This window comes from Ambystoma mexicanum, chromosome 2q (assembly GCF_040938575.1).
Source record: "Ambystoma mexicanum isolate Mex_15411 chromosome 2q, UKY_AmexF1_1, whole genome shotgun sequence".
In the NCBI taxonomy this organism is placed as follows: Eukaryota; Metazoa; Chordata; class Amphibia; order Caudata; family Ambystomatidae; genus Ambystoma; species Ambystoma mexicanum.
The window spans coordinates 935,694,530-935,721,546 of NC_090924.1; the positions used below are offsets into that span (position 1 = coordinate 935,694,530).

The 27,017-nt window shown below is 45.8% G+C and overlaps 1 protein-coding gene across 1 annotated transcript in view; it reads left to right on the forward strand.

Annotated features, from left to right (window-relative positions):
* CREB5 (cAMP responsive element binding protein 5) overlaps nucleotides 1–27,017 on the forward strand; it is a 1,617,326-nt gene that overhangs the window by 487,719 nt on the left and 1,102,590 nt on the right. The window lies entirely within an intron of this gene.

Here is a 27,017-nt window from a genome sequence, read left to right on the forward strand (position 1 = left end):
TAAGCACTGTAATAACATGCGTTGGCATTAACATGGCCAGTGCATTGTATATACTCTGCATTGGAGTAGACATGACCTACACATAGGTGTAGCCATCACCTTCAGAGATGTATAACCTCACCCCTGCATTGGAATAGACAACCCTACTTTGCTATAGACATTACCTGTGCATTGGTGAATACATCACCCACCTACACATTGGTATAGGGATGTCCTGGATATAGACCAACCACCAGACTATGTTTGCAGTTTATTGGGATGCCTTGACTGTGCTTAGAATGGGATACTCATCTACTGTATTTCCTTTTACTGTGGATCATTCAATGTTCTCTTATATCATTTATTTTATTTTACCTTTCGTTAATCACAGAGTTGTGTTTCCATAGTATATTATATCGCTGACAGACTTTGGTTTGGTGAGTACAGCTTTTTTGCTGGTGGACTAACATCCTCTGCCCAGAGTGGTGTCATGAGAGCGGACTAAGGGCAATAGACGCTGTTCTCAATAGAACCCCAATGGGGAACCCAAAATCAGTCTTACAAACAATGCTGATTGATTGGCGCAAGGGACAGTAGAGAAGCATAGAAGGACACATTATTAAAATATTTTTTTTACAACAAACGCAAGTAGTTAGCTGGCACGTTGTAAAGTAAACGTCAAACTAGACGAATACATTATAGTGGAGGCATGGCTTAAACAGTACCAACCCTAATACTGGCACTCCCTTTTGTTTCTGAGGGTGCAGTATCCGATAGCTTCTCATGCACTCTTCATGAAAAGAATCCGCAAATGGCCTCGGCCTTATTGGGGCTGGCAGGCTGCCATTGGGGTGAACCACAGTTCTTCCAGCATAGGTTGGTGAGAAGACAAGAGTTCACTAGATTATCTCTCATGCCACCCATTAGATGTCCCTCTTCTATGTCAATGAAAACACAACAGAAATAAGAGGGCATTCCAAACCCCCTGCCTGGCAGGTGAAAAGCGTTTGTCAAAGAGTTCAAATCCCAACAGGGAAGGTCAGATATTCACTGGATAGGTGTGGGAGAATTCCTCGAAAAGATCTGATGTCTGAGATCTCTGGTGGTTGCCACTGATTTCCCTAATGATACATTCTTGCACAATATACAGCTCAATGACAACCTGGTATTTCTGCTAATCTGCTGCTGAATTTGAAAATGCTATAGTTAGATATATTTAAGAAGATTCCTGTTTAAATAAAGACGAGCCTGATTAACTTGATTAACTAAAAGCTTTTCCAAGGAAGAAGTACATAACAGGGTGGATCTGGAAAGAAAAAGTGTCATAATGCCATCTGGGTGTAGATGACAGGTGTGTATGCAGGATGATGATGTCACATGGGCATATGTGTGTGGATGCAGAATGTGAGGTCATATGGAACCTGGAGTGTTGGTGAGAGGGACCTGGAGAGTTGGTGAGACAGGGTTCTGCCGGTTCTACAGTGACAGTTGGAGTTGCTGTGCTGGCTGGGGTGGATGTCCCAGTACTTCCTATCATATTACTTACCTGTTCGCACAGTCAGGAATAAACTTACCTGATAACTTACCTTATGACTCCAGCGTGGTGTGTGAGTGGCGAACCCCATCACTTCAAAACCCTCTTAAACATACTCAATAAAAAACGAACCCATGTGTGTAAAACACCTCCTGCCGAGTCACTCCCACCTTGGCTTATTTCCATAAACCATGGCTATGCTGGTCTATTTGTCATCATTGACACGCAGTGGCAACAGTTTCATATTTACTGGGCATGAGCTATTGGGCGGTCTGTCCGCCTTATCAAACCACAAGGCACCCTGCAGCCACCGCCCTTTCCATGAGTACCCTGGACCTGGACTCACCCCTGTTAGCCATTCCCTGATGATCCTTAGTTGGGCAGCCTCATAATATTTCTGAAGGTTAGGTGCCCCCAAGCTCCCTCCCCCTCATTCCCCTGGGGGCCATCGAGATGCTACTTGCAACCGTTGGACGCTTGTTCTGCACATAAATCCTGAGGTGATCCTATTAAGGGACCTGAAGAAAGGCAGAGGGTTGGGAAGAGCCTGAAAGTAATAGAGGACCTTGAGCAGGACTACCATTTACACTGAGGCTATTCTACCAAGCCACGATATATCCAGAGGGTTCCATCTCAACAAATCTTCCTTTACCTTTTGCAATAGAGCTGGGTAGTTTGATCATAATTGACCCATCAACTTGGTCTTATAATTTTTATGTCAGGCCCCTAGGCCTTTATCAGCACAGCACTAGTGCCGGTCACAGAGAGCAGGAGAATACAGGATTGTTTTGCAATACCGGCATGACCAGCTCTAGCGGAAGTTCCATTGAGGTATGGCTGCAGCATGACCGAGGTAGCGGGGATCACTATTATTTCAGAATGTGCCCTTGCAGCCTGCCAGATTCTGTGCCAGCTAATGAAACACATTGGGGGTCATTACGACCCTGGCGTTAAGGGTTTAACGGCGCCGTAAAAGATGTCGGCGCTGTTAAACCCTTAACGCCTGATTACGAGGTCCCTTTGCCGGATCCGACCTTAACGGTTGGTTTTACCAGCCGTTAAAGTAAGGTGCCGCAAAGGGACCTCAGTGCTAATTACGGTACCGCAATTTGCGGTAGCGTACTTAGCGCCTTCCCCAGTCCCATTGAGCCCTATGGGGCGAAAATGGGAACGGGGAAGGGCCATGGTGAACTGGGGAAATACCGCCCCCGTCAACCTTGGAATGGGGCGGTATTTCCCCATTCCACCATGGCGGACTTGTTACAACACCGGCACCAACCATGGTGCTAATAGCGCCATGGTTTAGCGCCAGGGTTGTAATGAGGGCCATTATCCATAGGCCAGGGAGCCAGACCTCTATCTTCAAATGGTCGCTACCACCTAACGAGAGATGTATTATATTGTAGGGCTGCAGATTGTTTATATAGACACCTTATCTCCCCCACCAGCTCAACCGAGAGGACTGGCATGATTTGTGCAGGCATTAGTGATCAAGTGGGGTGCAATGTAGTGTCAATAGGTGCTATTCTGACCTTCCAGGTGGTCTGCCTTCCCGTTAAGTGTCCCCGACCTCAAACATGTATCACTAAAAGACAAAAGCAGCTCTTGATTGTCTTTCTCAATGGGTGAGGCAGGGTCTCTGAAGGAAGACAACAAATAGAAAAATTGCCTGGGTCATATTAGTCCCAATGCAGTAGTAATCGTTGCACACCCTGTAGGTTTAAACATCTGAAGCTTAGGCTATTATATTTTAGCTGATCTAAACAAATGGCGTTTTAAAAAAAACACATTGACAATTCTAAAGGAGGCAATACTTGCCCATTTCTAATTCATTCAAAAAAAGTTGCTTGTATACAAAGAACCATAATATTGTACCTTTCTTTAGAAAACGAACGTAAAATGGTATGTTTTCAACTTTTATAGTAGTTAAATAGCGCCCTCGACACAGCAATGATTTTTAAACTCTGATATTGTGAATACTGCCTAGTCCTGGCTGGAAATGGTGATCCGCTCAGGTGATTTTAATTTTAAATGGAGTTATCCATCTTTACATTTGGTTCAAGATGACCTACAGACAAGGCAGGGCATCTTTTAGGATGAGTGTTAGAGTTTAATTCACAAATTGCCAACCTGAACCTAGTACCTGTTCCTTGGTCCAATCATGTCTTAGAGAATGAGGAACACATTTACCACATAAGATTGACAGTTGCTCCTCTTTCAGAAAATTGATGGAACTTAAATTAGCAATGACAATTAATGTGGACTGTCTTTTTAGTTTCTACTATAGTTCGTAATGCTAAGGTTGACTGGCACGCCCACTGAATTATTTAATACTAAACGAACACCAGCCTTAGACGCTGCTGCGTGCTTATGGTGGAAGAAAATTAGCGTGGTTGGAGATGTAAGCAGTGCCTCGTTTAGACCACACCTGCCAAACAATTAGTTGAAGTTCAGCATCTGGAACTCTGCTGGGTTAAATCACAAATGGATGATGACAAATTGACCCTCATTAATGGATGAGCATTGTAATGAAATGCGCCACACTGTGCGCATGCGTGATGCGGCTATTCCGTGAGCCTCGCCCCTTTGCACTGAAGAGTGACCTGCGCATGCTCACGCCTCGGTCGAAAGCCTTTGCAGCTCTCGCATCCCTATTACATGAGCAATAGAAGCTGCTTGCTGCGCTGAGTGAAGTGTGCATCCTCTGTAATATCCCCCAGGGCCGTGCAATATAAATAATAGCTGATAGTAATGCTGCCTATTTTGCACTATATGTGACTAGGTTGATCATGTACATATTGTGCAATGGCCTAGTCTTTGCGGCTGTCCACAGGCTGGATTTGGCTCTATATTGAGAAAATAAAGACGTATCAGAAATGATATTCAAAGTTCAATTTCTAGAGCGTAGTGCAAAGGACAAGGTGGATTTACATGTCATGGGATTTTTGGCTAACGCGCCTCTTACCATTCCTATATGTCTGACCATGTAAAAGTCATCACGATATGAAACGAGTGAAAAACACACATTTTCATAACAAGGAACAAAAGCTCATTCTGTGACCGGAATGAAAAGATTGACCATCTGCCATGGGGTCGAACAGCGCACAAAGTATGCAGAAAATATTACTGTACGATCCACACCGACTAGCCGAACCAGATGGCCAGGCACGACCTATAAACTAAAAGCCAGACCTTGCAGCAACAAAAGCACGACCCTGCTCTGAAACGTGAAACCCCTCCAGAAAGAGGGATTCTTTGCAAGTCTGGGGAATTATGGTTTTTGGAAGGGGTTCTTGCGTATTGACTTTTTGTCCCCCCAGAAGGAGGGGTGGGTGATATGTGCAGACAGAAATGATAAATTAAACCAACCAAAAAACCCCAAAGCAAATCCAGGCGGCATGCGTTCTGCGTGTTTTGAGGTAGTAGGTTAGCAGTTCCTTAAAATGATTTGAAATCTCATATGCCATCTACTTTCTATAGAGTTTAAGTGGGTGCTTTAAAATAAATGGATGTCAGTCTGTACTGGCAGTGTGCTCGCCGTGTTTGCCTGACCAGTGTTAGAAGTATACAAAAACGTAGTGGAACTGTGACCCCAGCAGAGGGCATAGTGGGCAGGAAGGGAGACTTGTTCAAGGGTTGCAGCCATGTTGATTGGCTGCGAATTGAGTTGAAACAGATGTCAGTTTAGCTGCAACTGCCATAGGATAGTAAAGTGAAGAAGTGTCGTTTAACTTCATGAAGAAGAGTTCCGGAATGGTAAAATTGGTTGCAAAAAGTAGTGTCACTGTTCACAGTAAAAAATAAAAGTAGTGGAACACCGCTCCCGAACATTCCCACTCACTTCGCCTACTTTCTCTGACTGCCCTTCTTTTGCAAACTGGCTTAGTGTAGTTTGAGTTGGCTGAGGGATGGACCAACAAGGGTCCCACTATATGAAAAACAGGACTCGGTGATTTAGAAACGGACCTCTCTGTGGCAAGTTTTGATTGGTGAAGCTCTTTCACTGTCATTCATGTTTAATTATGTGTTTTGATGCGGGGAATATGCATGTTATTTATATTTATCAGGGAGCCTGGTAAAGCAATAGGAGTAAATTGGCTGTCTGAGACATCCTCCTTCCCAGAGCATCAGTAGCCTGCCACATTCAGCAGGGGACCAGAAATGTCTGGACCTCTCAGTGTGGTCCCTCGACCCCTGCAGAAAGTGTCCAGATAGCATGGTCCTGTTACACCCAGGTAGGGAACGAGAGTACTGTGTCACTTGGTGAGGCAGCAGGAGGATTGTGACGAATCAACTTCCGGGGCACCAGTGGTCCAGGGACGAATATTGGTTTCTAAACCATCAATCAGCCCCGCAACTCTAGTACACCAGAAGGGATCCGAACAGATTGGGAACACAAGCAAATTATAATCCTCCTTGTCTAATTTTGGTAACATGGATGGAATGGTAGGCTTATCTCTGCAAGGTCGTGGATTGTTGGTTAGTTGCAACACAGCAAAAATACAATTAGTACCCGACGAGGGTCAACCAGAATGTAACAAGCATTCTGATTGGCCCTCGCCGGGGCATTAACCGGCCGGGGATCCCTTGGCCGGGATTCCACACCTTTGTTCCCGGCAGGGGCGTGGCAGCCCCTCAGCCAATGAGGAGGCTTGAAACGGGGCCATCCCCACTCCGAGCCTCCACACAGCTGGAGGCCACCTTCGTCCCTGCTGGGGATTCAGGTATGTTTTTTTGGGGGGTTTCCTCCCCACTCGCCCTCTCCCTGCCCTCCTAACCCCACTTACCTTCAGATTTCTTCTTTTTCGGAGGCAAACGCGCTGGGAACAGCGCATCCGCTCCCAATGGCTGCCAGGGAAAGGGAAAACGGACTCCGTTTTCCCTTTCCCGGCGACCATTTCCTTGGACATTTTTTTTCTTTTCTGTACCGAAAGGCTGCAGCGTTTCGGAACAGAAAAGAATGCTATTAGTACCCCAGTCTTACATGCCGGGGTACTAATAGCAATATGCCCCTCGCATCTGGGGCATTACCGAGTCTGGTAATACCCTGGGGCCTTCATTAAAGCCCTTGCTTCACTCGGGCCTATAACTAAGGACCCCAGTACATTACCTGACTCAGTAATGCTCCCGCTGCTCGGGGCATATTGCTTAATTATTACCCAATAATAAAAGGGCCTGTCCAGTCAAGGTTGTATACATATATCTACTTTATTATTATCATCACAGCAGACTGTTCTAGCACACTACAAAATACAACCCACCCTGTAAAGGAATGCAGAGGACAGTTTCAAGAAGGAAAAGGGATGCACTCTGGATACTGACAGGAGGGTAGTGGGTAAAGTAATTCATCTCAATAGTTCAAGGATACTGGGTATCAACACAACGGGAGCAATGGGTCATACAATGTCACTAGGGGCCTTCGGAGGAGAACCAGGGGGACAGAACCACAAAGTACCTTGTGCTTGTAGAAGTTCTTGGTGTTCGACAGACTAGAGGCAGTTTCAGGGCACTTTGCACTTTCTGTGACAGAGTTCAAGATGGGAGACAGCTGCTGCAATCAAGCGGCTGGCAGTTTGGCGGGTGAGACTGGACGAATGGCTGCAGGCTGGCCTACACAGTGGCTCAGGGTGAGCAATTGTTGTATCATTGCTGGTTGGTGGGTCTGAAGCACTGGTCAAGGTGGCTTGGATGACTTTAACGACTGTGTCATAACAACAGTCAGTGTTGCAGTCGGATGCAGTTCGAGGGGCTCGACTGGCTCGAAAATATCCTTCAAGGATGATGCTGGTTGATGCTTGTCGATGCACTCTTCCTAGCTTCTTCACTGGGCTTGTGTCATCCTTTAAGGCGGACGGCCCAAAGCTGAGAAGAGTGTTGTAAGCAACGGCCTTGTCTTTGGTTTGGTTCAGAGATTCTCCGACACTTCCCACCTAGGAAGCTTGCTTGCAAAGCCTAGCAGGGCATGATGTGTGCTGGCTGGGTACCAAATCTGGAGCTGCTGGAAGGTCCTCTGGAATCGATATCTCCATCAGTTCCCTGGGAGATGTTTAGGGGAGGGATCTTGCTTCCCTCTTTGGAAATCCTGGCTTTCCTTCACTGTCAGAATCTGTAAGTTAGACTGTGCCTTCAGCATGGGTCCAAATGAGTTCTTCTTGTTAGTCCTTGCAAAGTCCTCAGATGATCTACCAAAAGAGGGACTCATCCCTCTTTTAAAGTCAAATGGGTGACAGTGATTGATGTATGCTAATCCTACCTTAATAAACCAATCCTTGGTCCAAACCAACAATCTCCTGTATGGATGAGGTCATAGCCAGAGTGCTTTTCAACACAAAAGGTAAAGGGGTGAAAACATGTGCTACTAAGTCCCACCCATCTTTATGTCTGTTGTGGATCAAAGAGTCTCTCTGTTTAATTGAGCTCTCTGTGGTTCCTGATTAAAGCGGCAGGTCTCCTGTGAAGCTGTGGCAAGAACAGACTTTCTTTCTCCATCAAATCACATACTCCTACCCTCTGAATGGGGTTCCCCTCTGGGGTTGCCTACTGTAAACACATGTACCAGACATGACAGCTCACTGTTATTGATACTTTAGTGCAGGCGCTGGCTTCAAGTTGACACAGTGCATATGAAAGGAGGATTGGGGTTTTCCTGTCCTTTCTTAGTCCTGCGACCAGTCATTTTTTGGGCCTGTTTGAGTTAACTCGGATTCATATGCAAGGCTGCCACCAGCAGCTAACAAAGGAAAGGCCAGATCCATGGAGCCTTTGTTAGTTAATTAGTCTGGCCATAGCATGAGGAAGGTTTTGCCTTCCCCCTCTGGGATGCCTTGATGTACACTTGGCTGTCATATTCCAACTAAATATGACAGGGGGGGTGGTGCCTTGTAGGCTGTGTCCACCCAGAGAACATTTATCTATGTGTATGTTGTACGGTGAGCATAGGAAAATGTGTGCTGATTTGCGCCACACATTTTCCAGAGGTTGATCTAACATCATTCAATTTCATTAAAAATTTTAAAAAGCACAGGCGAGTGCACACCCACTGGGTGGATGGTCGAATTCCTCACATGCCCCCCAGCCTCAATATGTGAACCACCACCCTACTGCAGGTCTGATTCGGCATCAAGGCAAATGTACTGGCTGAGGCCATCTGCATTTCCATGCTGGGAGGCTGGCTTGTGCTGGATATCGGTATCTAATCCCTGTAGGGATATGGCCCAATGCAGAAGCTTAGGGTTGTACCCTTGCATATCCATTAACCATAAAATATGCCAGTGGTCTGTCTGGATCATAAAGTGCGACCCAAAAAATGTATGGTTTCAGCTTCTTTACAGCCGAAACAACTGCATAAGCCTCTTTTTCAGCGACAGCCCAGGCCCTTTCCCTTTGTCAATCGCCTGCTAATGTAGACAACTGGTTTCTCTACCCCTTGAGAGTTCAGCTGCACAAACACTGCACCAATCCCAAAATCACAGGCGTCTCTCTGGATAATGAATTTCTGACAATAGTCTGGCACTTTCAGAACTGGGGCCCTGCACAATCCATCTTTTAAATCCTGAAAGGAGGTTTGACAGGCGGGAGTCCGAGTTAACTTCTTTGCCATTTTCTTAGAAGTTACATCATTCCGGGGCATGGCAAGGTCTCATACCCTCTGATGAACGACCGGTAGTACCCGGTGAGACATAGAAAGGCTCTCAACTCTGTCTTTGTGGTGGGGATGTCCCAATCCTTCACAGACTGTACCTTCGCTTCGAGAGGTTGTTTCTTACCTCCACCGACCAGCTGGCCTAGTTAAGTCACTGTGCCCTGTGCTATCTTACACTTTGTGGTCTTAAAAGTCAGACCTGCATTCTGCAGCACCTGAAGCACTTGTTTCAGGTGGGATAAGTGATCCTCCCAGGTGTTGTCTAACTAGGTACACTGAAGTTTTCCAGACCAGACAAAACCTTGTTAACCATCCGCTGAAAAGTGGCAGGGGCATTCTTCAATCCAAAGGGTATCACAGTGAACTGATAATGTCCTTCTGTGGTTGAGAATGCTGACCTCCCTCTTGCTCCATCTGTCAAGCTGACCTGCCAATACCCTATGGTAGAGGAGGAGCCAAGTACCCCTACTCCACCTACCCCGCCTACATTACCTGAGGAGTATCAACCAAAGTATGTGACATATACTACACCAATCAGAAGTCAAGAAGAAGAGCGATGACTCTGTGCAGTACCTATAAGAATGCCTATGCCTAAGGGAATATGGGAAGTAACGTATCCATTAAGGAAACCATACCTACATTCAAGACAATATGATAGTCATTTGAATACGATTCCCAATGAAACAAAGAAACTAAATGACCAGGATGAATGGTGACGTCATACGAAACTGAAGCAATTCCATAGATAGGAGATAATCAGACCTGAGAGGCAGACGATTTATGAAGAATGAAGTAATACTAAGGATAAGTGACATTTTGGGATCAAGATGAAGAAACTTATGCAACAAACGTGATGAAGATATTTAGTTAGTTTAAAGTATATAGATGCACTGAAACGCAAGCAGCAAAGCAATCATGAAGCTAGCCAAATGCTTATAGTGAATAGATCGCGGCAAGCACCAAAATATACATATATACCTCATAGATACATATGGATTGAATAAAGAATGAAGTTTCCACTACGTATATATCAGTCTTGAACAACAATGAAGGCCTCGAATTCAGCGTCACAGTTACAAAAGAAATTGATTTAAGTAGAATATATTTCAGCTAAGGTGTTGGATGAGCCAAAGAGCCAAGGTCTTATCAGAACTAACATTGGCTGACATTAGATGCAACTTACAATTAACATGAAAGAACAGAAGCTCCTGGTCAAGAAGGTTAAGTATAAACAAAAACATCAGAGGACTATTGTAAAAAACAGTTAAATACATGAGAAAGGCTCAATTTATGGTGTCTCGTCTTGTGATAAAAGAAAGTTGGACGCACAAGGAGATCACACCTATGCATAGAAGCCAGGCAGTACCCATACTCCTTAAAACATCCCAGAGAAGAGTACAAACTCAGGCCAACGTCAGACACTAATTGACACTGAAACATTGATGTGATGATGGAGTGTCCTTTTAATTGGTGGGAAGCTGGTATCAAGACAAGCTCACCCACACCTGGTTGTTCAGTCTGCATGCTGCTCACGTAGGTGGAAAGTTATTGATGGGGGTTAGAAGCCAACCAATTGTAGGGGACCACATAGTTGGGGGGGTCATATAGTTGTATAGCCAATGGGATGTCATACATTTAGTGACGTTCATAGTGGCCATTTTGAAGGAAGGGCTTAGTTTTCCCACCTGTTGTTGAATATCCAATTATTTCTCTCTGTTACTCTATACAGATATTACACCTATACGTAGTAGTTCACTCAGAGCCAATCCCGTTTCCCGATAGGTTTTAGAAACTTACCACGCAGGATAACGTTGGTAATGATGCAGGTCTACACGTCAGTAGTGACACATTTGGTCTATACAACATGTGTTTTTATTTTAATGAGTTGAGTGAGTTGAGTATCAAGCGATTCCTGATGTTCGTTGTGCTCCCTGTTTTACTTACTTACATTAAAACAGACACACTTTTTGCCAAGCTGTTTGTGTCATCTGAATTATTGATGTTTGATTAAAATCTGCATCCCCATCCATCTCAAGGGTATTGCTACTCATCTTAAAGGGCTGGGAGTCCCCAGTTCACTACCGAGCTTGTCAATGAGGTCATCTGACGCAGGAATGGGGTGAGCATCTGTCTTTGTGACAGAATTGATCCCCCTGTAGTCCACACAAAAAACAAAGTCCAGTCTTCCCACCACTGGTCAATTTAGGGACCAGTACCACTGGGCTAGCCCAGGGGCCTTGGGATGGCTCTATCACTCATAGGGACAGCATCTTGGAAACATCCTCCTTGATGGTGTCTCTTACCTTATCGGACATTCCGTGAATTCTACTCTTCACTGTCTGTCTCCAGTGTCCACATCATGGGTGCACCAATCTGGTGACCTGGAGACAGTGAAAACAGACCGATCAAACTGTCCCAGTAAATGGCAACAGTCTGTCAGTTGTTGTTTTGACAGGTCCATTGCTAGGTTGACACCTTCAACTGACTCATCTGTGGCTTCAGTGTGCATGAGGTCTGGGAGGTGATCGTCTCCTCCTCAGCCTCTCCATTCATCACTAATGCCATGACCAAGTCATCCTGGCTATAATGAGGTTTTAGCCAGTTGGCATGAAAGACCCTGCTCATCTGTTTAGGTCCTTTCACCTCAATGAGGTAATTCACCTCACTGACTTTTTTCAGCACACATTAAGAGCCAGTCCACTTGTCCTGATGGGCACTGGGTTTGACAGGCTCCATAATCCATACCCACTGGCCAGGAGAATAGACTGTCACTGTGGCCTTCTGGTCGTGCCTGTGTTCAACAAGCTCCTGACTGGCCTTTAGGTTTCTCATTGACTGTTCCATGCAATTCAGCATACTAGATTGAAGGCCAAGTACATAGTCACCACATTTTGTGTTGGGGATGAGTGGTTGCTCTCCCATCCCTCTTCCACTATACTGAGGGGACCTCGTACAGGGTGTCCAAGCAGAAGTTCAAAGGGGCTAAACCCTACTCTGTTGTATGTACCTCCCTATAGGTGAAGAGAAGGAATAGCAGGAGAATATCCCATTTTCTCCTCAGGTGCTCTTCCAAGCCACCTATTATGCCTTTCAGGGTCTTGTTGAACCGTTCAACAAGCCCATTTGTTTGTGGAAGGATGTAGAAAACCAGTAGGTGACTCCACACTCTTCTCACATAGACTTCATGTACACTGATACGAAGTTTGATCCCCTGTCAGAAATGACTTTCTTGGGGAATCCAACATGGGAGAATATCCCAATCAGAGCCTTTGCAACCACAGGGGCTTTGATGCTCCTCAGAAGGACAGCCTCAGGGTACCTTGTGGCTCGGTCTACCATCACCGAGAAATATCTGTTCCCTGAGCTGGTTTGAGGATCCAAAAGGCCCACAATGCCCATGCCCCTTCTCTCGAAAGGCAGCCCAACCAAGGGTCTTGGAATTAAGGAGACCTTTGTGGCACCACATGAATTACCAGAAGCTTGACAGGCTGGGGCCGGACTGGACAAATTGTTTAACCTGTATGCTGAACTGCAGCCAGTTAAAGTGTGCAGACAACCAGTCCGATGTCTTGGTCACTCCCAAGTGACCCACTAAAGGAATTTGGTGAGCCAAATCCAAAAGGAACTTTCTGTGGCATTGGGGAATCACCAACCTCTGGTGCCCTCACCCTCAGAGTCTTTTGGCTCACTGTACAGGAGTCCATCCTCCGAGTACATTTTGAACAGTCCAGGGGCCTCACCCTTAGCCTGCACCTCCACTTGCTTCTGCAGATCCGCCAGAGTGGGACACTCTTTCCGGTCTGTGAAGAAGTCAGTCTGATGTGGGCCCCCAGCTGATGCAAATTCATCCAGCTTGGGCAGGCCCTTCAGATCTGCACCCACCTGGTCCTCCACCTTAGGTTCCTGCGCTGTGCCAGGCAACTCTGAAGTCACTGAGTAACCTGCTACCAAAATAGGGTGCTCAGTGGCTACTGGCCCCTCTCCCGCAGGATTAGGTGACTCAGCAGTCTGTGGTACAGGACTAGGGCTACCAGCCATGTCGGTCCCTCCAACAAGCCCTCTGGTAAAACTGCAGGCCCTAGGACCCTGAGAGTGTTCAATCTGGCGATCTCTGTGGCCCTCAATCAGGTAGCCACTGCGTCTATCTCAGAATCAGGAAGGTCATTACCCAACAAACATAGGACAGGGATGGAGTCTTTCACTGTCTACACAGCACTGGGTCATTTCACCTCGTCAACTGAACTCTACAATCGCCAAAGGGCACTAACTCTTTCTGTCAAACCCACTGATGCTGCAATCAGGCCCATCAATATATTTTCCTGGCTGTACCCATTGTCTGGTGACAGCAGTGACGCTAGTCACAGTGTCTAGGACCACAGGAGTTTTGTGTCCATTGATATACACATGTTCTAAATTGGGCTGAGTATTATTGGGAACTGAGATCTCTTCTGGAGACCCAGTACCATTCCCACTCAGTGTAACCAATCCACATTCAGTCACTCCTTGACCTAGTGGGAAGTCCTCCTCTAGGAGACCCAAACTAATGATGGCCTCTTCCATGAGACCAATATTCACTATGGCTTGCTTAGGTAAACCCTTGCAAGCAGGATCCCCTTTGGACGGTGAGAACACAGGTGTCCGAGTGTTAATCATGCCTGTGCTCTGCTTTTCAGGGTGTACAGCTGAACTAAAGTTTGGGGATTTCCCTTAATTCTTTTGGGGACCTGACTATGAAGAGGATTTGTTTTGACTTCCCATCCTTGTTTACTTTTTTTTGACAGAAGATTTCTCTTCCAGTTTGGGTGTGCTTCTGATACTCTTTGCTTGTCAAGCGCTTCTCTAAGCAATGAATGGGTGGCCAATCTCTTTCCTCAGCTGGCTCCCTCCTCTGGAACAGCCCCCCTTTCCCATCCACCTTTTGCTGGATCGCGTCAAATTATGAAAGCGCCTCAAGACTTTCCTCTTCTCCTCCACCTTCCCCCTCTGCCTCTCGTGCTAATCCCCAGTCATTGAGATTGGTGGCCTGGGCCATTATGTGTCCTTATGGGCCCTAGCATTCTGTCTAATCGCTTGCAGCCTCCGTTCTCCTCTCTCACTTGCCTTTGGGGACCCACAGGCCTGTGTTGTCTCACAGGCCCGCACTTATTGTACTTGGAGGTGACCACTCTCCTACCAAGTGTTCACTGCCTAGCACTTACCAGTTGCCCTGCAACTGGCTCTCTGGCACTTCCCCCGTTGTGGAACCTCTAGCACTTACCACCCCCTACCGTGTCCCTTCTCTCCCTCTGCACTTGCACGTTCCGAATGCTCACACGGTCAAGTAGGTACGCCTCTTCCTTTTGCTCATCATTGTTATTTTATTCCATTGTCTTGTTTTGTTCCCTTAATCCCTCCCCTTTGCCATGTGTGTGCTTTGAAACACAATTTCTTCATATATAAGCGCCTTACAAGTGCACAATAAAATAAACAAATAAAATAAAATAAACTATCCTGGGCACTTTGATTTGAGCCACTACTGCTGATTTCGCAAGAGGTGGATCTGTTGGCCTGCGTCTTCTCTTTGAGTGCCAGCTTGTGCAATTCTACGGTGACCTTGTTCAGCTGTTTCTGTTCCTCTAGCTCTGGTCTCCTCTCCTCGAGCAGAAGCTTTCTAGCTGTTACCTTGTTAACACCCGGAGCAATTACTGGGCCACTTAGAGACTGTGCTGAGGCCTGGGACCTGTGGGATGCCGCACTAGCCCATGACCTCACTGACACTCTGCAGTGTAGAGAAACCATGCTTGCACCCCGGCGGGATGGTTGACTGCCCAGTCAAGGCTGTATACAAATATCTACTTTATTATTATCATAACAGACAGTTATAGCACACTACAAAATACAACCCACCCTGTTAAGGAATGCAGAGGACAGTTTTAAGAAGGGAAAGGGATGCACTGTGGATACTGACAAGAGGGTATTCAGTAAAGTAGTTAATCTCAATAGTTTAAGGATACTCGGTCCAAAATAATGAGTCATGAAATGTCACTCAGGGCCTTTTTGAGAAGGACCAGGGGACATAACCCCAATGTACCTTGTGCATATAGAAGTTCTTGTTGTTCGACAGACTAGAGTCGGTTTCAGGGCGCTTTGCAGCTTTTGCGAAAGAGTTCAAGATGGGAGACAGCTGTGGGTGTCAGGCAGCTGGCAGTTTGGCGAGCGAGGCTGAACAGACAGCTGCAGAGTGGCCTACACAGTGGCTCAGGATCAGAAATCATTGCCTTAGTGCTTGTTAGCGGGTCTGAAGCACTGGTCGAGTCGTCTCAGATGATATTAGCGACTGCCACGTGACAACAGTCAGTGGTGCAGGCAGATAAGGCTTGACTGTCTCGAAAATGTCCTTTAAGGCGGATGCTGATTGATGCTTGTCATGCACTCCTCATAGCTTCTTCAATGTGCTTGTGTTGTCCTTTTAAGCAGACAGCCCAAAGCTGAGAAGAGTGTTGCAAGCAAAGACCCTGTCCTTGGTTTGGTTCAGAGACTCTTTGGCGCGTCCCACCTAAGAAGCTTGCTTGCAGAGCCTAGCTGGGCATGCTGTGTGCTGGCTGTGTCTCGTTGGTTAATTTAGCTCTCTGTGGTTTCTGATGAAAGAAGCAAGTTTTCATTTTAGCGGTGGTGAGAACAGACTTTCTGTCTCCATCAAATCACATACTCCAACCCTTTCAATGGGGTCCCCCTGTGCGGGTTCCCTACTGTAAGCACATGTACCAGACATGACAGCTCACTGTAATTGATACTTTAGGGTGGGAGCTGGCTTCAGGTTGACACAGTGCATATGAAAAGGGTGTTGGGGTTTTCCTGTCCTTTTTTAGTCCTGCGACCAGGCCTCATGTGGCCCTGGTTAAATTAACCTTGGTTAGTATGTGAGGCTGCCACCAGCAGCTAACGAAGGAAAGGGCAGATGCATGGAGCCTTTGTTAGTTAATTAGTCTGGCCATGGCAGGAGGAAGGTTTTGCCTCCCTCCTTCTGAGATTCTTTGGCTGTCATATTCCAACTGAATATGACAGGGGTGACAGCACCTGTAGACTGTGCCCACCCAGAGTACACAGGTCTATGTATATTTCATGTGGTGAGCCTACGAAAATGTGTGCAGATTTTCCCCACACATTTTCCAGAGGTTGATCTACCCTCATTCACTTTCATTTGAAATTGCAGAAAAGCCCAGGTGAGCGCACACCCACCCACCGGATGGTCGAATTCCTCACAATGATACAGGTGTTGGAAGACGCATTAACCTCCCAACATAATGATCCCCACACTGCCGTTCTGCCATGGCCCCGAAACATATATCTAATGTGAAGTAAGAGGAGGAATGTCCTGCCCATGTAGTCAGTGACACTGGAGCTTATAGGGGGCAGGGGGAGAATAGACCGTTGTTCACCCACCACCACCCACCACTCTTCGAACAAGCGGACGCATTGCTTACACAGTCCTTGTGAATGGAGAGAGGCCGGAAAATTCTACCCTCCGAAGGAATGTTTGTATCATTAGACACCTTCCCAGTGTCTGCATACCTGCTGGGGCTTAGCTGCTGCATTGCCACAATCTGCAGATTGGCCAGAGGATGTTTGGTGGAGAACTGTTGGAGTTCCAGTAAAGTGACGATTACCTGCTGATATCAGTCAACATTTGTCTAGCACGTGTCTTGCGGATATACGTGCTGTGGCATGATTAAAGTATGCGCAAACATACCACAATTCTGCCCTTTAATCCTTAATTAGCTGAGATCAAATCTCACTACTCAAGGAGACATTTGTACATTTCAAAGCAGGTCCCGATTTTCCTGACACCGTGGTTTTTCCTTTTGTGTGGGGGAGGGGAGCACTGATATTGTTTGCCATGACCGTGTATTATTTCAGAATCAGCTTGGAAAGTCTTTAAACTCCTGTTCCCTGGATTGGGGAGATAAGGTTAGTGATACCCGGCCCATTGACTTCTGTCAGCGTAGATATTTTACAGGAATAAAAGTGCTAATGATAAACTATTGTTTTGACAACCACTTTTCTACAAAATGCAAACTGACGAGCTGAGATTAAGCACATTTTACCTAAAAAAATGATCCGAACTGAGATGTGTACTAGGATGCCCTTTCTATGCCGAATCTAAGAACATTGGTTTAACCCTGCCCTAAATCCTGTTAACTATTTGTTTCTAACATGGAGGTACACCATATATGTACCTTCTTCAAACCACCGCCCCTCCTTCACTCCAGACACTTTCTCCTAGGTTTGTATAGATTCCCACTGACAACCCCCCTCCCGCGCAACTTTTCAATTTCCTCATATGTCACCTGACAACAGCACAGCCCTCCCACCCTTATCACCTTATTTTTCTAACCACATGCATTTTCTCACCATTAGCCTCTGGCACCACATAATCCACCCCCTCTATGCTACCCGCACCCACATACTCACTCCCACCCAGTTGCTTTGGAAACGTACCTTTCTCCACAATATCTGAGCATACCTATCCCCATATGAAGCCCTTGGGAATGTTCTAATTGTCTGCAGGTAACAGACCTGAGCAAACCAGCTATGGATGAAGGCTCTATGTAGAAATATCGACTATATAACGTTTGGTGGCGTTTTGTATACGTGTGTTAATGATTGCCTGAATATCTATTTCTCTTTGTGTTTTGTGTAAGGGAACCAGTACCCCCTCTTCCTTTTGCACTGGAGAGCATTTTCTGAGTCCCTCCTACCCTCACACCAATGGATATTTCTGTTTTTGTTTCCGTCCCACTTTCAGATTTGAACATAAGACCCATTAAAGGTTTCTCCATGGCCCGATCCACACCATGCACACATTCTTTACACAGGTAGATCGCAGCACCAGAACCTTTGTTTTAGGTTTCACAATTCTGCCTGTTGTTTACCCGTTTTTCTATTGGCAGCAACACTGTGGACTCCGTATCATCATTCGGTTGGCACTTGTTTGGTTCTCCATGTTTTTGCTAAAGGATGTTTTTTATTGCATACCGTGTTCCCACCACAAACTAGATGTTGGGAATACGTGCAGCCCCCTTAACTAAATAAAGCTCTGTCCAATGAATGTGGAGAATGCAGATGTCATGTGGGCATGGTCTTCTCTGCTGATGTGGACTTCTGGATTGGGTCAAAGACAGAGGTTTTAGGGGTGACAACCAAATATATTCTGCTTCACTTAAGTTGTGCCTTGTTAAAAATGTATAATGTTATGCAAGTTCCAAAGACTCATTTTCACTGAGAGGAAGCCATGAGTTGTTGGATCTAATCCATGCAGTGTGATAGAACACATTTAAAGTCCTAACTTATTTTTCAAACTTCAGGTGCTACAAGATGCTGATAAAAAACTGCTCTATTACCTGCATTAGTGACCCCACGGGAGCGTGCTTTCAATTTAGTTTAGTAAATTGCTTGCAGGGGTCCACTCAAGTTTATAGTTAAGTGAAAACAGGTCTCCCATACAATTGTAATCATTTGCACTACTACTAAAAATGAGCTATACAAAGTTGTCAGAATCACTTTTTCACCTTTTTGCACTGCAAACCGATTACATGCTGTCTGCCATGTGCGCATGGCAACCAGCTTTGACAATGGCCTTCTATGGAATCCACCTGTTTTTTGCTGGTATACAAATCAAGTGGATTCCATAGCATTCCAGTGTTTTTTACACCAGCATGAAAATACCATGCTGGCATAAAACCAAGTGGAAGGGAGCCAGAAAGAGACATCGCATTCCATGCCCACCCCGTACCTTCAAAAGCCACAAAAAAGAAGAGGTGCAACCCATTTCCACCCATCTTTACACCCTTTAATTACAGCCCCAGGACTTGGAACATGAATTCCAAAGCCTTTTTTGCCTGCAATAAGAGAAGCAGCACACCACCAGGATGCAGCCCTCGTGTTTGGTCTGTGTCACCTTTGTGAGAGCTCTTGATGCCGTTTACTTTCTTATAGGCATCTCCAGAATGGGCAAAGATACAACTCAAAGCCTCGGCCGCCCTCCCATTACCTCACTCCTCTTTGTAATTTAAATAGTGCAGATGCGGTTTCGGCAAAAGGGGTTGCCTATCATTCAGACTGATCGTGTTTGGGAATAATTTTACCCTTGACCCTTATGTTTTGCCATTAGTGACCTCATTCCTAGCATGAAACTTTAGACACAGTCTTACAACTGTGACATTTTGTTGTATGTCACTATGTATGGGCAAGTATAGCAACAGGATGAAACTGTGCAAACATTGGAGTTGCTAGGAAGTTCCAGACTCACCAAAGACCAACCCTATGCCCACATTCAGGGGCGCTGTCGTTAATCCAGCAAAAGAAGTGAACATCCTTTGTCTGTGGCTAAGCACGAAGCTCACGTTCAACCACACGTTCTCACCTTTCCCCCAAAGAAGAAAAAGTCACATTAGTTGTAGCTATGACACAAATAAGGAAGCAGCCGGTTATGTAGGACTAATCACATCCAAAAAAATGCATTTGGACAAAAACACAGACTGCTCTCTGGCCTTAAGCAAAGGACCATCAATCGAAAAGCTCAGCGGTATCTTCACTGGCCCCCAGTCAAGGTCCAAGAAATATTTTAAATGGGTCCCTTCAACAAATAAGATGACAATGTTGAGGGCAATTTGGCATACGTGGTAAGTGGTGCCCCCTACACCCACGAATGCAGTCCTAGAGCAGCAGACCAGTTGCTGCTGGAAATAAAGCACACACACACACACACATAACAACAGGGAAACTGAGAGTCTTCTCCGTAGCTTCTGTAGTATGGAATGCGCTTTCTTTTAACAAACATAACACCACACAACTGTTTGTTTTAGGGAAGACCTTGAAAGATTCTCAGGGCAAGTAGCTATTGTTTGTTTTATCTTCTGATAGAACGTGGGGTAACACCTGGCGATGGAAGGCCTGTAGTGTGTGTTGTACATTTGTTAGCACTCACACATATTCTGCAAGTATGGCCTGGTACCAATGTGCATCCTAAACCTCAGATATACTTGGTGTCATCCCCACACAAGTAAGACACTTCCTTCTGGCTACTGATGAAATCACGCATTCCCTTCACAATGTTAATCATTTGGGGCAGACGAGACAAACCCTTGCTGGCCAACATTAGACAGAGGATGGCGTGGAATAGAAGGAACCCACTTTTCTTCACTTGACGGGATTCATTAAAATAGCTGAACCTAAACTCATATCAAATCTGGCAAACCTGCAACTGAGCATGTATAATGAAGGCAAATAATGTGTTCACTGGGAATACACATAGAGGGGAGACCCAGCAAGACTAATCCTGTTACGCCCCCTCTGGTAGATGGAGGATTGCCACTGATGCTGCCTGTATGGTACCAGTGGCCCTTCTGCACCCAATCCCCAGACAATCTGGCTGAACAGGATGTCTCTCCCATGGATCCCTTCATTCCCTTGTTGACTGCACACTGCAGCAATTAGCCTTTAATTTACTAAATCAGAAGCATTTAATGTTGGTGTTTTCAATGATGCGATGCCTATATCACTCTTGATTGAGTTGTGATTGTGCCAGAATAAAGAATGAACATCCTATAAGTGGCCAGAGGTAGTGAATTTTTCTATTTTTATTTTGTTAAATGCTACTTGGTCATCGTGATGGATGAAAGTGGTGCAACCTTTAGAGAATGCATTGCATTTTATTTCATGCCATTAAGACCTTTTTGCAACATGCTCACAATGATGAATGTCCACTTGAGAGGTCATGATCTACATGAGAGGTCATGGTAGACTATCAAGAGGGAAAGCAGATCCATGGGCTGTCAGTGGGCCAGGACTGGAGGATCTTTAAAGACCTGCAGCAAGCCAGGCTGGTGACTTGGGAGGCGGTTCCATAGGGAGGATCCTTGAACAAGGCACCGGATCGATTGGATCTGTTTTGGCCAGCAACCGGAAAGTTTTCGAAAGTTCTCTTTAGGTGCCTGGTTGGCTGGGGCCATGCAAACACTTATGAGTAGCTCTATGTGGTAGGCCTATGTTAAGATTTGTGGGCCAGAAAAGGAATCTTAAGGTTGATGCAGTGCTTCATCATAAGTACACGGAAGGCCTTCAAAACAGGAGCGATGCTATGGATAATCCAAGGAGACGGCTTCTAGCATTCATATTGTAGGCTCATGAGCATTCACCGGACTCAGATCCCGCGCACACTTCCCACTTCCCACCCTGAGTTCTAGCCTTGGGTTTCTTTGCTTTTAATGATATACACATGGCCATGACACTGTAAGAAGTGGGCATGCTCTTCCACTGTGCGTGCCACAAAACTGCAAGGGTGGGCCGGAGATTATTTAGTGCACCGGCTAACGAACATACCAGACATGCATGATTTGCCACAACGGCGCTGTTCATTCAATTACTTTTGCACATAACTGTACACTATGCACACTCCTATTTTCAGGAGCTAGTAGACGACATATTCCTTTGCGCACGCTCCTCGTTAGCACACTTTTGTGGCCCACGCAGTAGGAGGGCATGCACTTCCTTTCTGTTGTGTTGTACGTTAACATATAAGCAGTTCCGTTGCAGATGTGTTATGATACCTTGAGTCGCGACATAGGCTTTCATGATTTAGATGGTATGTGAATACGGGGGAACCAGGGGTGTTGCTAGGTCTGGAAAAGATCCGGGGCTACACTAATGTCGGGACTGTCGAGACTCAGGGCTAGCTAGTCTTTTGGTTGTAGCTCCTGAGCTTCTATCCGGGGCTACAACCAAAAGACCCAGAGCTATAGCCCCCTCAGCCCCCCCCCAGCAACGCCTCTGTGGGGAACCCTTTCAATTCACTGGCTGGGATAAATCCACAGAGCGACAAATTCATGGTGCGCTTTAGATATAGAGACAACTATCGATAGTGAGTATGTAGCAGTTCTTTCCTCATATGTGTCATTATAAAAGCACCGCAGTTGATACAATCCATAGTAATTTATTACATCCATAAAAAAGCTGTGCAATGCCCTCATGGATTTGATGAACTCTGAAGGCATCTGGGAAGTGATCTGAGGCCAAGACCGCCCCCTCACCCTCCGAGGTGGATGCCCAGCCTTTCCTCAGCGCATCTTGGATTCATGGTGCTGTCTGCGCCGTGCGGAAAAGCCCATCAGCCCCCCAATGCCCAATGCTTTATTGACTTCAAGGGAGGCACTTTGAACTTAAGGAGACACATTTTATCGGCACTTAAGTCCTTCCTAATTATATGATGACCTTTTGTGAAGCAGACCTACTCATTTGCCTATTCATACTATTGTAATCAATATGGGACGCCATTAATTTGCCCATGAAACAGAAGGGTCAAAAAATCCCTCTGCATCATGGTGCTGAAGAACGAGCGGCAGGCTGAGCTCATCCACCCTACCAAGCAGAGGGGCAACGTATGGGCGATGGTGCGAGGTCCCTTAGAATTGCTCTGCGTCAGGCGCACGCTCACCCTCCCAGGAGATTCAGGATGAGCCAAGTGAAAAATTGTAGGCAGACATTTTGCAAGGCTACAAGACAACTAAGCACTTTTTGACAGCACCTTTACATTGACCATTGTACACTGCTTCAGTTATATAGATGGAAATGAATTAAGTCTAGCAGTGTATGATAGGTTGCTTTTAAACTTTTTTGATATTTATATACATTGTATGATGTTATCGTGTGAATGATTTTTTATTCTATTTTGATCTTTTTTTGATAAATAATAAAATATGATGATACAATTTAATACCTGACTGAGCCTTTTCTCCCCTCCACACCTACGAGAGTCAATTATTAATTGAATAATTTGCATATTTATCCACGTGACCTTTTGCCTTGGCTTTGAATCACATTGTTCCCCAGGTCCACGGTTTAGTGGACACCCATCCTTTTGTATTCTACAAGACAACTACATACCTGGTTTCACCTTAACCCTCTAGCATTGTGCTGGGTAGTGCAGTTAAACACAGGGAGTGCCGCAGCTGCCCCTACCAACACTTGCGAGTACACCAACATGGTGCCATTATAAGTGGGTGGCAGGACAACATTGGGCCCCAGGGCAGCAGATCTCTGACGGGTGGGACTGGGAGTGATTACTCAATTTCAGCAACACATTAGATCAAATTCCCAAGCTCACAGCATATTTAGTTTGCGTTTTTGAGAGCAGGAAATGCGCTCGCGCACTCTGCGCCCCGCTCTTTGAAGCTCTAATGCAGTGAAGCCAGGGAACAGCGGGCAGCGCCGCGTGCTGGCATCAGAGGCGGCCCCTCGCAGGTAAATGCACTCATGATTAAAAGAATATATGAATGAAGGGAAAACGCAGGGAATATCTTTGAATAGTTTCAACTCAGTTTTCATGATTTTTGTTTGGTTGCCGTGGTTTCCAGGACTGCTTCTATTGGAATTTCTGGCAGTGACACATCACAGCTGCATACAATGGCAACGTAACACAACAAATACTCAACTACAAGACTGCTGTCCAGACCCCCATGTGCAGCCGCTGAGAATTCACTTAGAGTGAAATACCTGACTCTTTGATTGCTTGGATGAGGTCCAGAAACCTAGGCCCACTTCCCATACGATTCAAATATACAAAGCACTGCAGGCTGAGCGAACTGGCGACGAATCTGCTGGTGTATTGATCATTCCTGTAGTTTGCTACTCATGTTTTCTTAGATTGCTGCAACTTTATCCGTGATTAAAAGCATCAAGGAAATGTGGCCTTGCACTTAACCTTTTCAATATGGTTTAGGTGCACGTGAACTCTAATCCTAACAAGCCATTTTATCTCCCTGCACTCAATTGCGTTTTACCAAAAGTGTTTGTAGGCAGACTTAAAACCTTTATTAAATGCACCTTTTCTGTCACTTTCCTGTCTGGCCATTCGATTCTTATGCCCGGCATTCCCCATTCTATAAGGATGTATTTATTTATTTATTTATCTGCATTTATAAAGCGCATAAAGCGCACTGGCCGCCCAGAGGCATCGATGCACTGCGGCAAGAAGATGACTTTGTTACAGGTTGCGAGTAATGCTACTGGTTACATGAGGCATAGCAGTTACATGGGTTGCATAGTAAATACATGGACATAGTTATACGAAAAGGAAAACAGTGATACATGCAGGGCGGTTTAACTCATTTAGGGCCCTTTGAGTCTTTTCAGATGAACAGTCGGGTTTTGATTTCTTTACAGAAGGCTAAGTGGGATGAGATGCCTCTGAGGTTGGGTGGAAGGGAGTTCCACTGGGTTCCGGCGATGAAAGGGAAGCTGGAGCCTTTGCTTTTATGACTTTCGGCACTGAGAGTAGTTTGGTCTATGGGGTTCTAATTAGTCTTTTAGTGAGTGGTCTGGTGAATCTTTGAGACAGGTATTGAAGTGCTGCGTGGTGGATGCATTTATGGGTGAGGGCCAGTGTTTTGAATAAAATGCGTTCTTTGACGGGTAACCAACCAATGGGCTTGTTTCCTGGCGGCTGAGATGTGTTCCCTTCTGGGGATACCAATGGCAGCCCGGAGTGCATTATTTTGTACGATTTGTAATTTTTCAATATTCTTTGAGGAGGTCCCGACCAGGAGGGCGTTGCAGTAATCTAGTTGGGCCCCAATTATAGCTCTGGCTATAGTCAGGCAGTTTTGTTTTGTAAGGAAGGGTCTGGCTGCAGTGAGGAGTTTGGATTGTTAGGCTGCTGAAGAGGCCATGGCATTAACTTGCCTTGTCATAGAGAGGTTGGAGTCTAGGTAGACTCCCAAGGTTTTCACAGCCTGGGAGACTGGGATTGGTATGTTGTCTATGGTAAAGACATTGGGCCTCATTACACGGTAGGTGGTGGACCAAGGTGATGTTAGCACCTTGGTCCATGCTGGTAAAATACCGGCACTGCCTTGGAGGAAAGGGGAATTACCGCCCTATTCCAAGGTTGGCGGGGCGGTAATTCCCCCTTCCCCCATTGCCCTTCCCCATTCCCATTTTTGCCCCATAGGGCATAATGGGAATGGGGAAGGTGCTAATTACGGTAACCCAAATTACGGTACCGTAATTAGCACCCTGGTCCCTTTGCGGGTTGGTTTTTAACGCCTGCTAAAAAGCAGGCGTTAAAGTACCAACCCGCAAAAGGACCTTGTAGTAAGGCGGTAAGGGTTAACGGTCACCGGTGCCATTACCGGTGACCGTTAACCCTTACCGCCTTCCATGTAATGAGGCCCATTGTATTGGTTGTCAAGTTTTTTTTAGTGTTTCTGGTGACCTTATTAGGAGTAGTGTCATCTTGTCTCCATTTAGACAGAGCCAGTTCTGTGCCATCCACATTTGGATCATGGAGTAGATGGCGTTTAAGGTTTTAGAGTCAATCTCATAGTCCCCCGAGAGTGCTAGGAGGACCTGTGTGTCATCAGCGTAGTTTGTATATGCGATGCCTAGTGAGTCAAGGATGCGGAACAGTGGCCTGGTAAAAATGTTATACAAGGTCGGCGAGATGCATGTTCCTGTGGGACACCACACTGAATGGTTCTAGGGTGTGTGCTGGCTAGGTCTCAGAAGACTCTCATAGCTCTACCTTGGAGGAATGAGGTGATCCATGCTGTAGCATTGGGCGAGAAGTATGCAGATGTTGTGGCTATAAATCCATGCGGACACAGGGACATTCTTGAAATTCATGTTTTAGCTGTGCTGAAGAGATTTATGCAGACTTGCAAAATGACATTTTTGGCAAGATAAACAGTTTTGACCTTCCTGAAATAGTGAATGCGCTTCTAGTTTTTTTTTTCTTTCAATTTGTCAACATTACACAACTCAGACAACCCATGGGCATCCCTACTTTGGATTTGAAATAATAACACTTTACAATAGATGTGTGTTGGATACCAGGAGTCATTGTAGCAATCACCCCTGCTTAGGGGGTCGTACATGGGCCGTGTTGGCCCGCCAGCCCAAGCCTAGGTAGGCCGGAGTGTAGCAAGGTGATCGGTCGGCAAGGGTTCAGGGCCATTAACGGCCCTGTATGTCCCCCTTAGTGTGGATGACTGCTATGCAGGGTTCATCCAGGGTGCAAATAGATTTCTTTTATTTACGGGTGGCGGGCTTCACGCGTAAGATGACTGTCACCATAGTAAATAGAAAAGGGACTTAGTCCCTTTTCATTTTCTGTTGTGGTGGCGCAGGCAGGACAGAGCGGCGGGAAAGGAGCACAAAGCTCAGCTCCAGTAGGTAAGTGTGGAGGGATAGAGGGATGGGGGTGGGGAAGGGTGCCGGATGTCTTGGAGGAGTGTGAGGAGAGAAGGGCCATGGTGAGGCAACAAGTAGAGGTTCCCTGTTGCCTCCCCACAATCAAGGAGGCGGGCACCCAGGGAAGGTCCTTGGGTGGGTTGCTGGAAAACACAGGCAGTACACTGTTTGTTCTCTCCCGCGATTACATTGCTTGGCTGAGCACCCTTACCCGGGTGTGTATACCATTTAATCCTCAAATCGTATAAATACAAGTCATCCACAATGTGTGTGAATAACAATAAATAGACATTTCCTTTTATACACATAACTGCCCCATTACATTAAACATAGCAGATTGATAAATGAAGTCCTAAAACATAGCAGTCAGGTGAGGAATTCTAAACTTGTTCCAATAAAAATAGTTTAGATAAAAGTGGGAAATCCATAAAAAGTACAAGTCTGTCTACTGAATCATTTAATCTGCATAGTTAACAAATTATTACATTGGACAGTAGCCTCAAGCTAGAACCACAAGTGGGAGCTATTATTAAAAGCTGTTACAATGCAGACTACCATACCTTTCATTCACTCACAGAACAATGGACACAATACCACAAGTTCTAACAAAACTAGATTAGACAAATAGCCTTCATC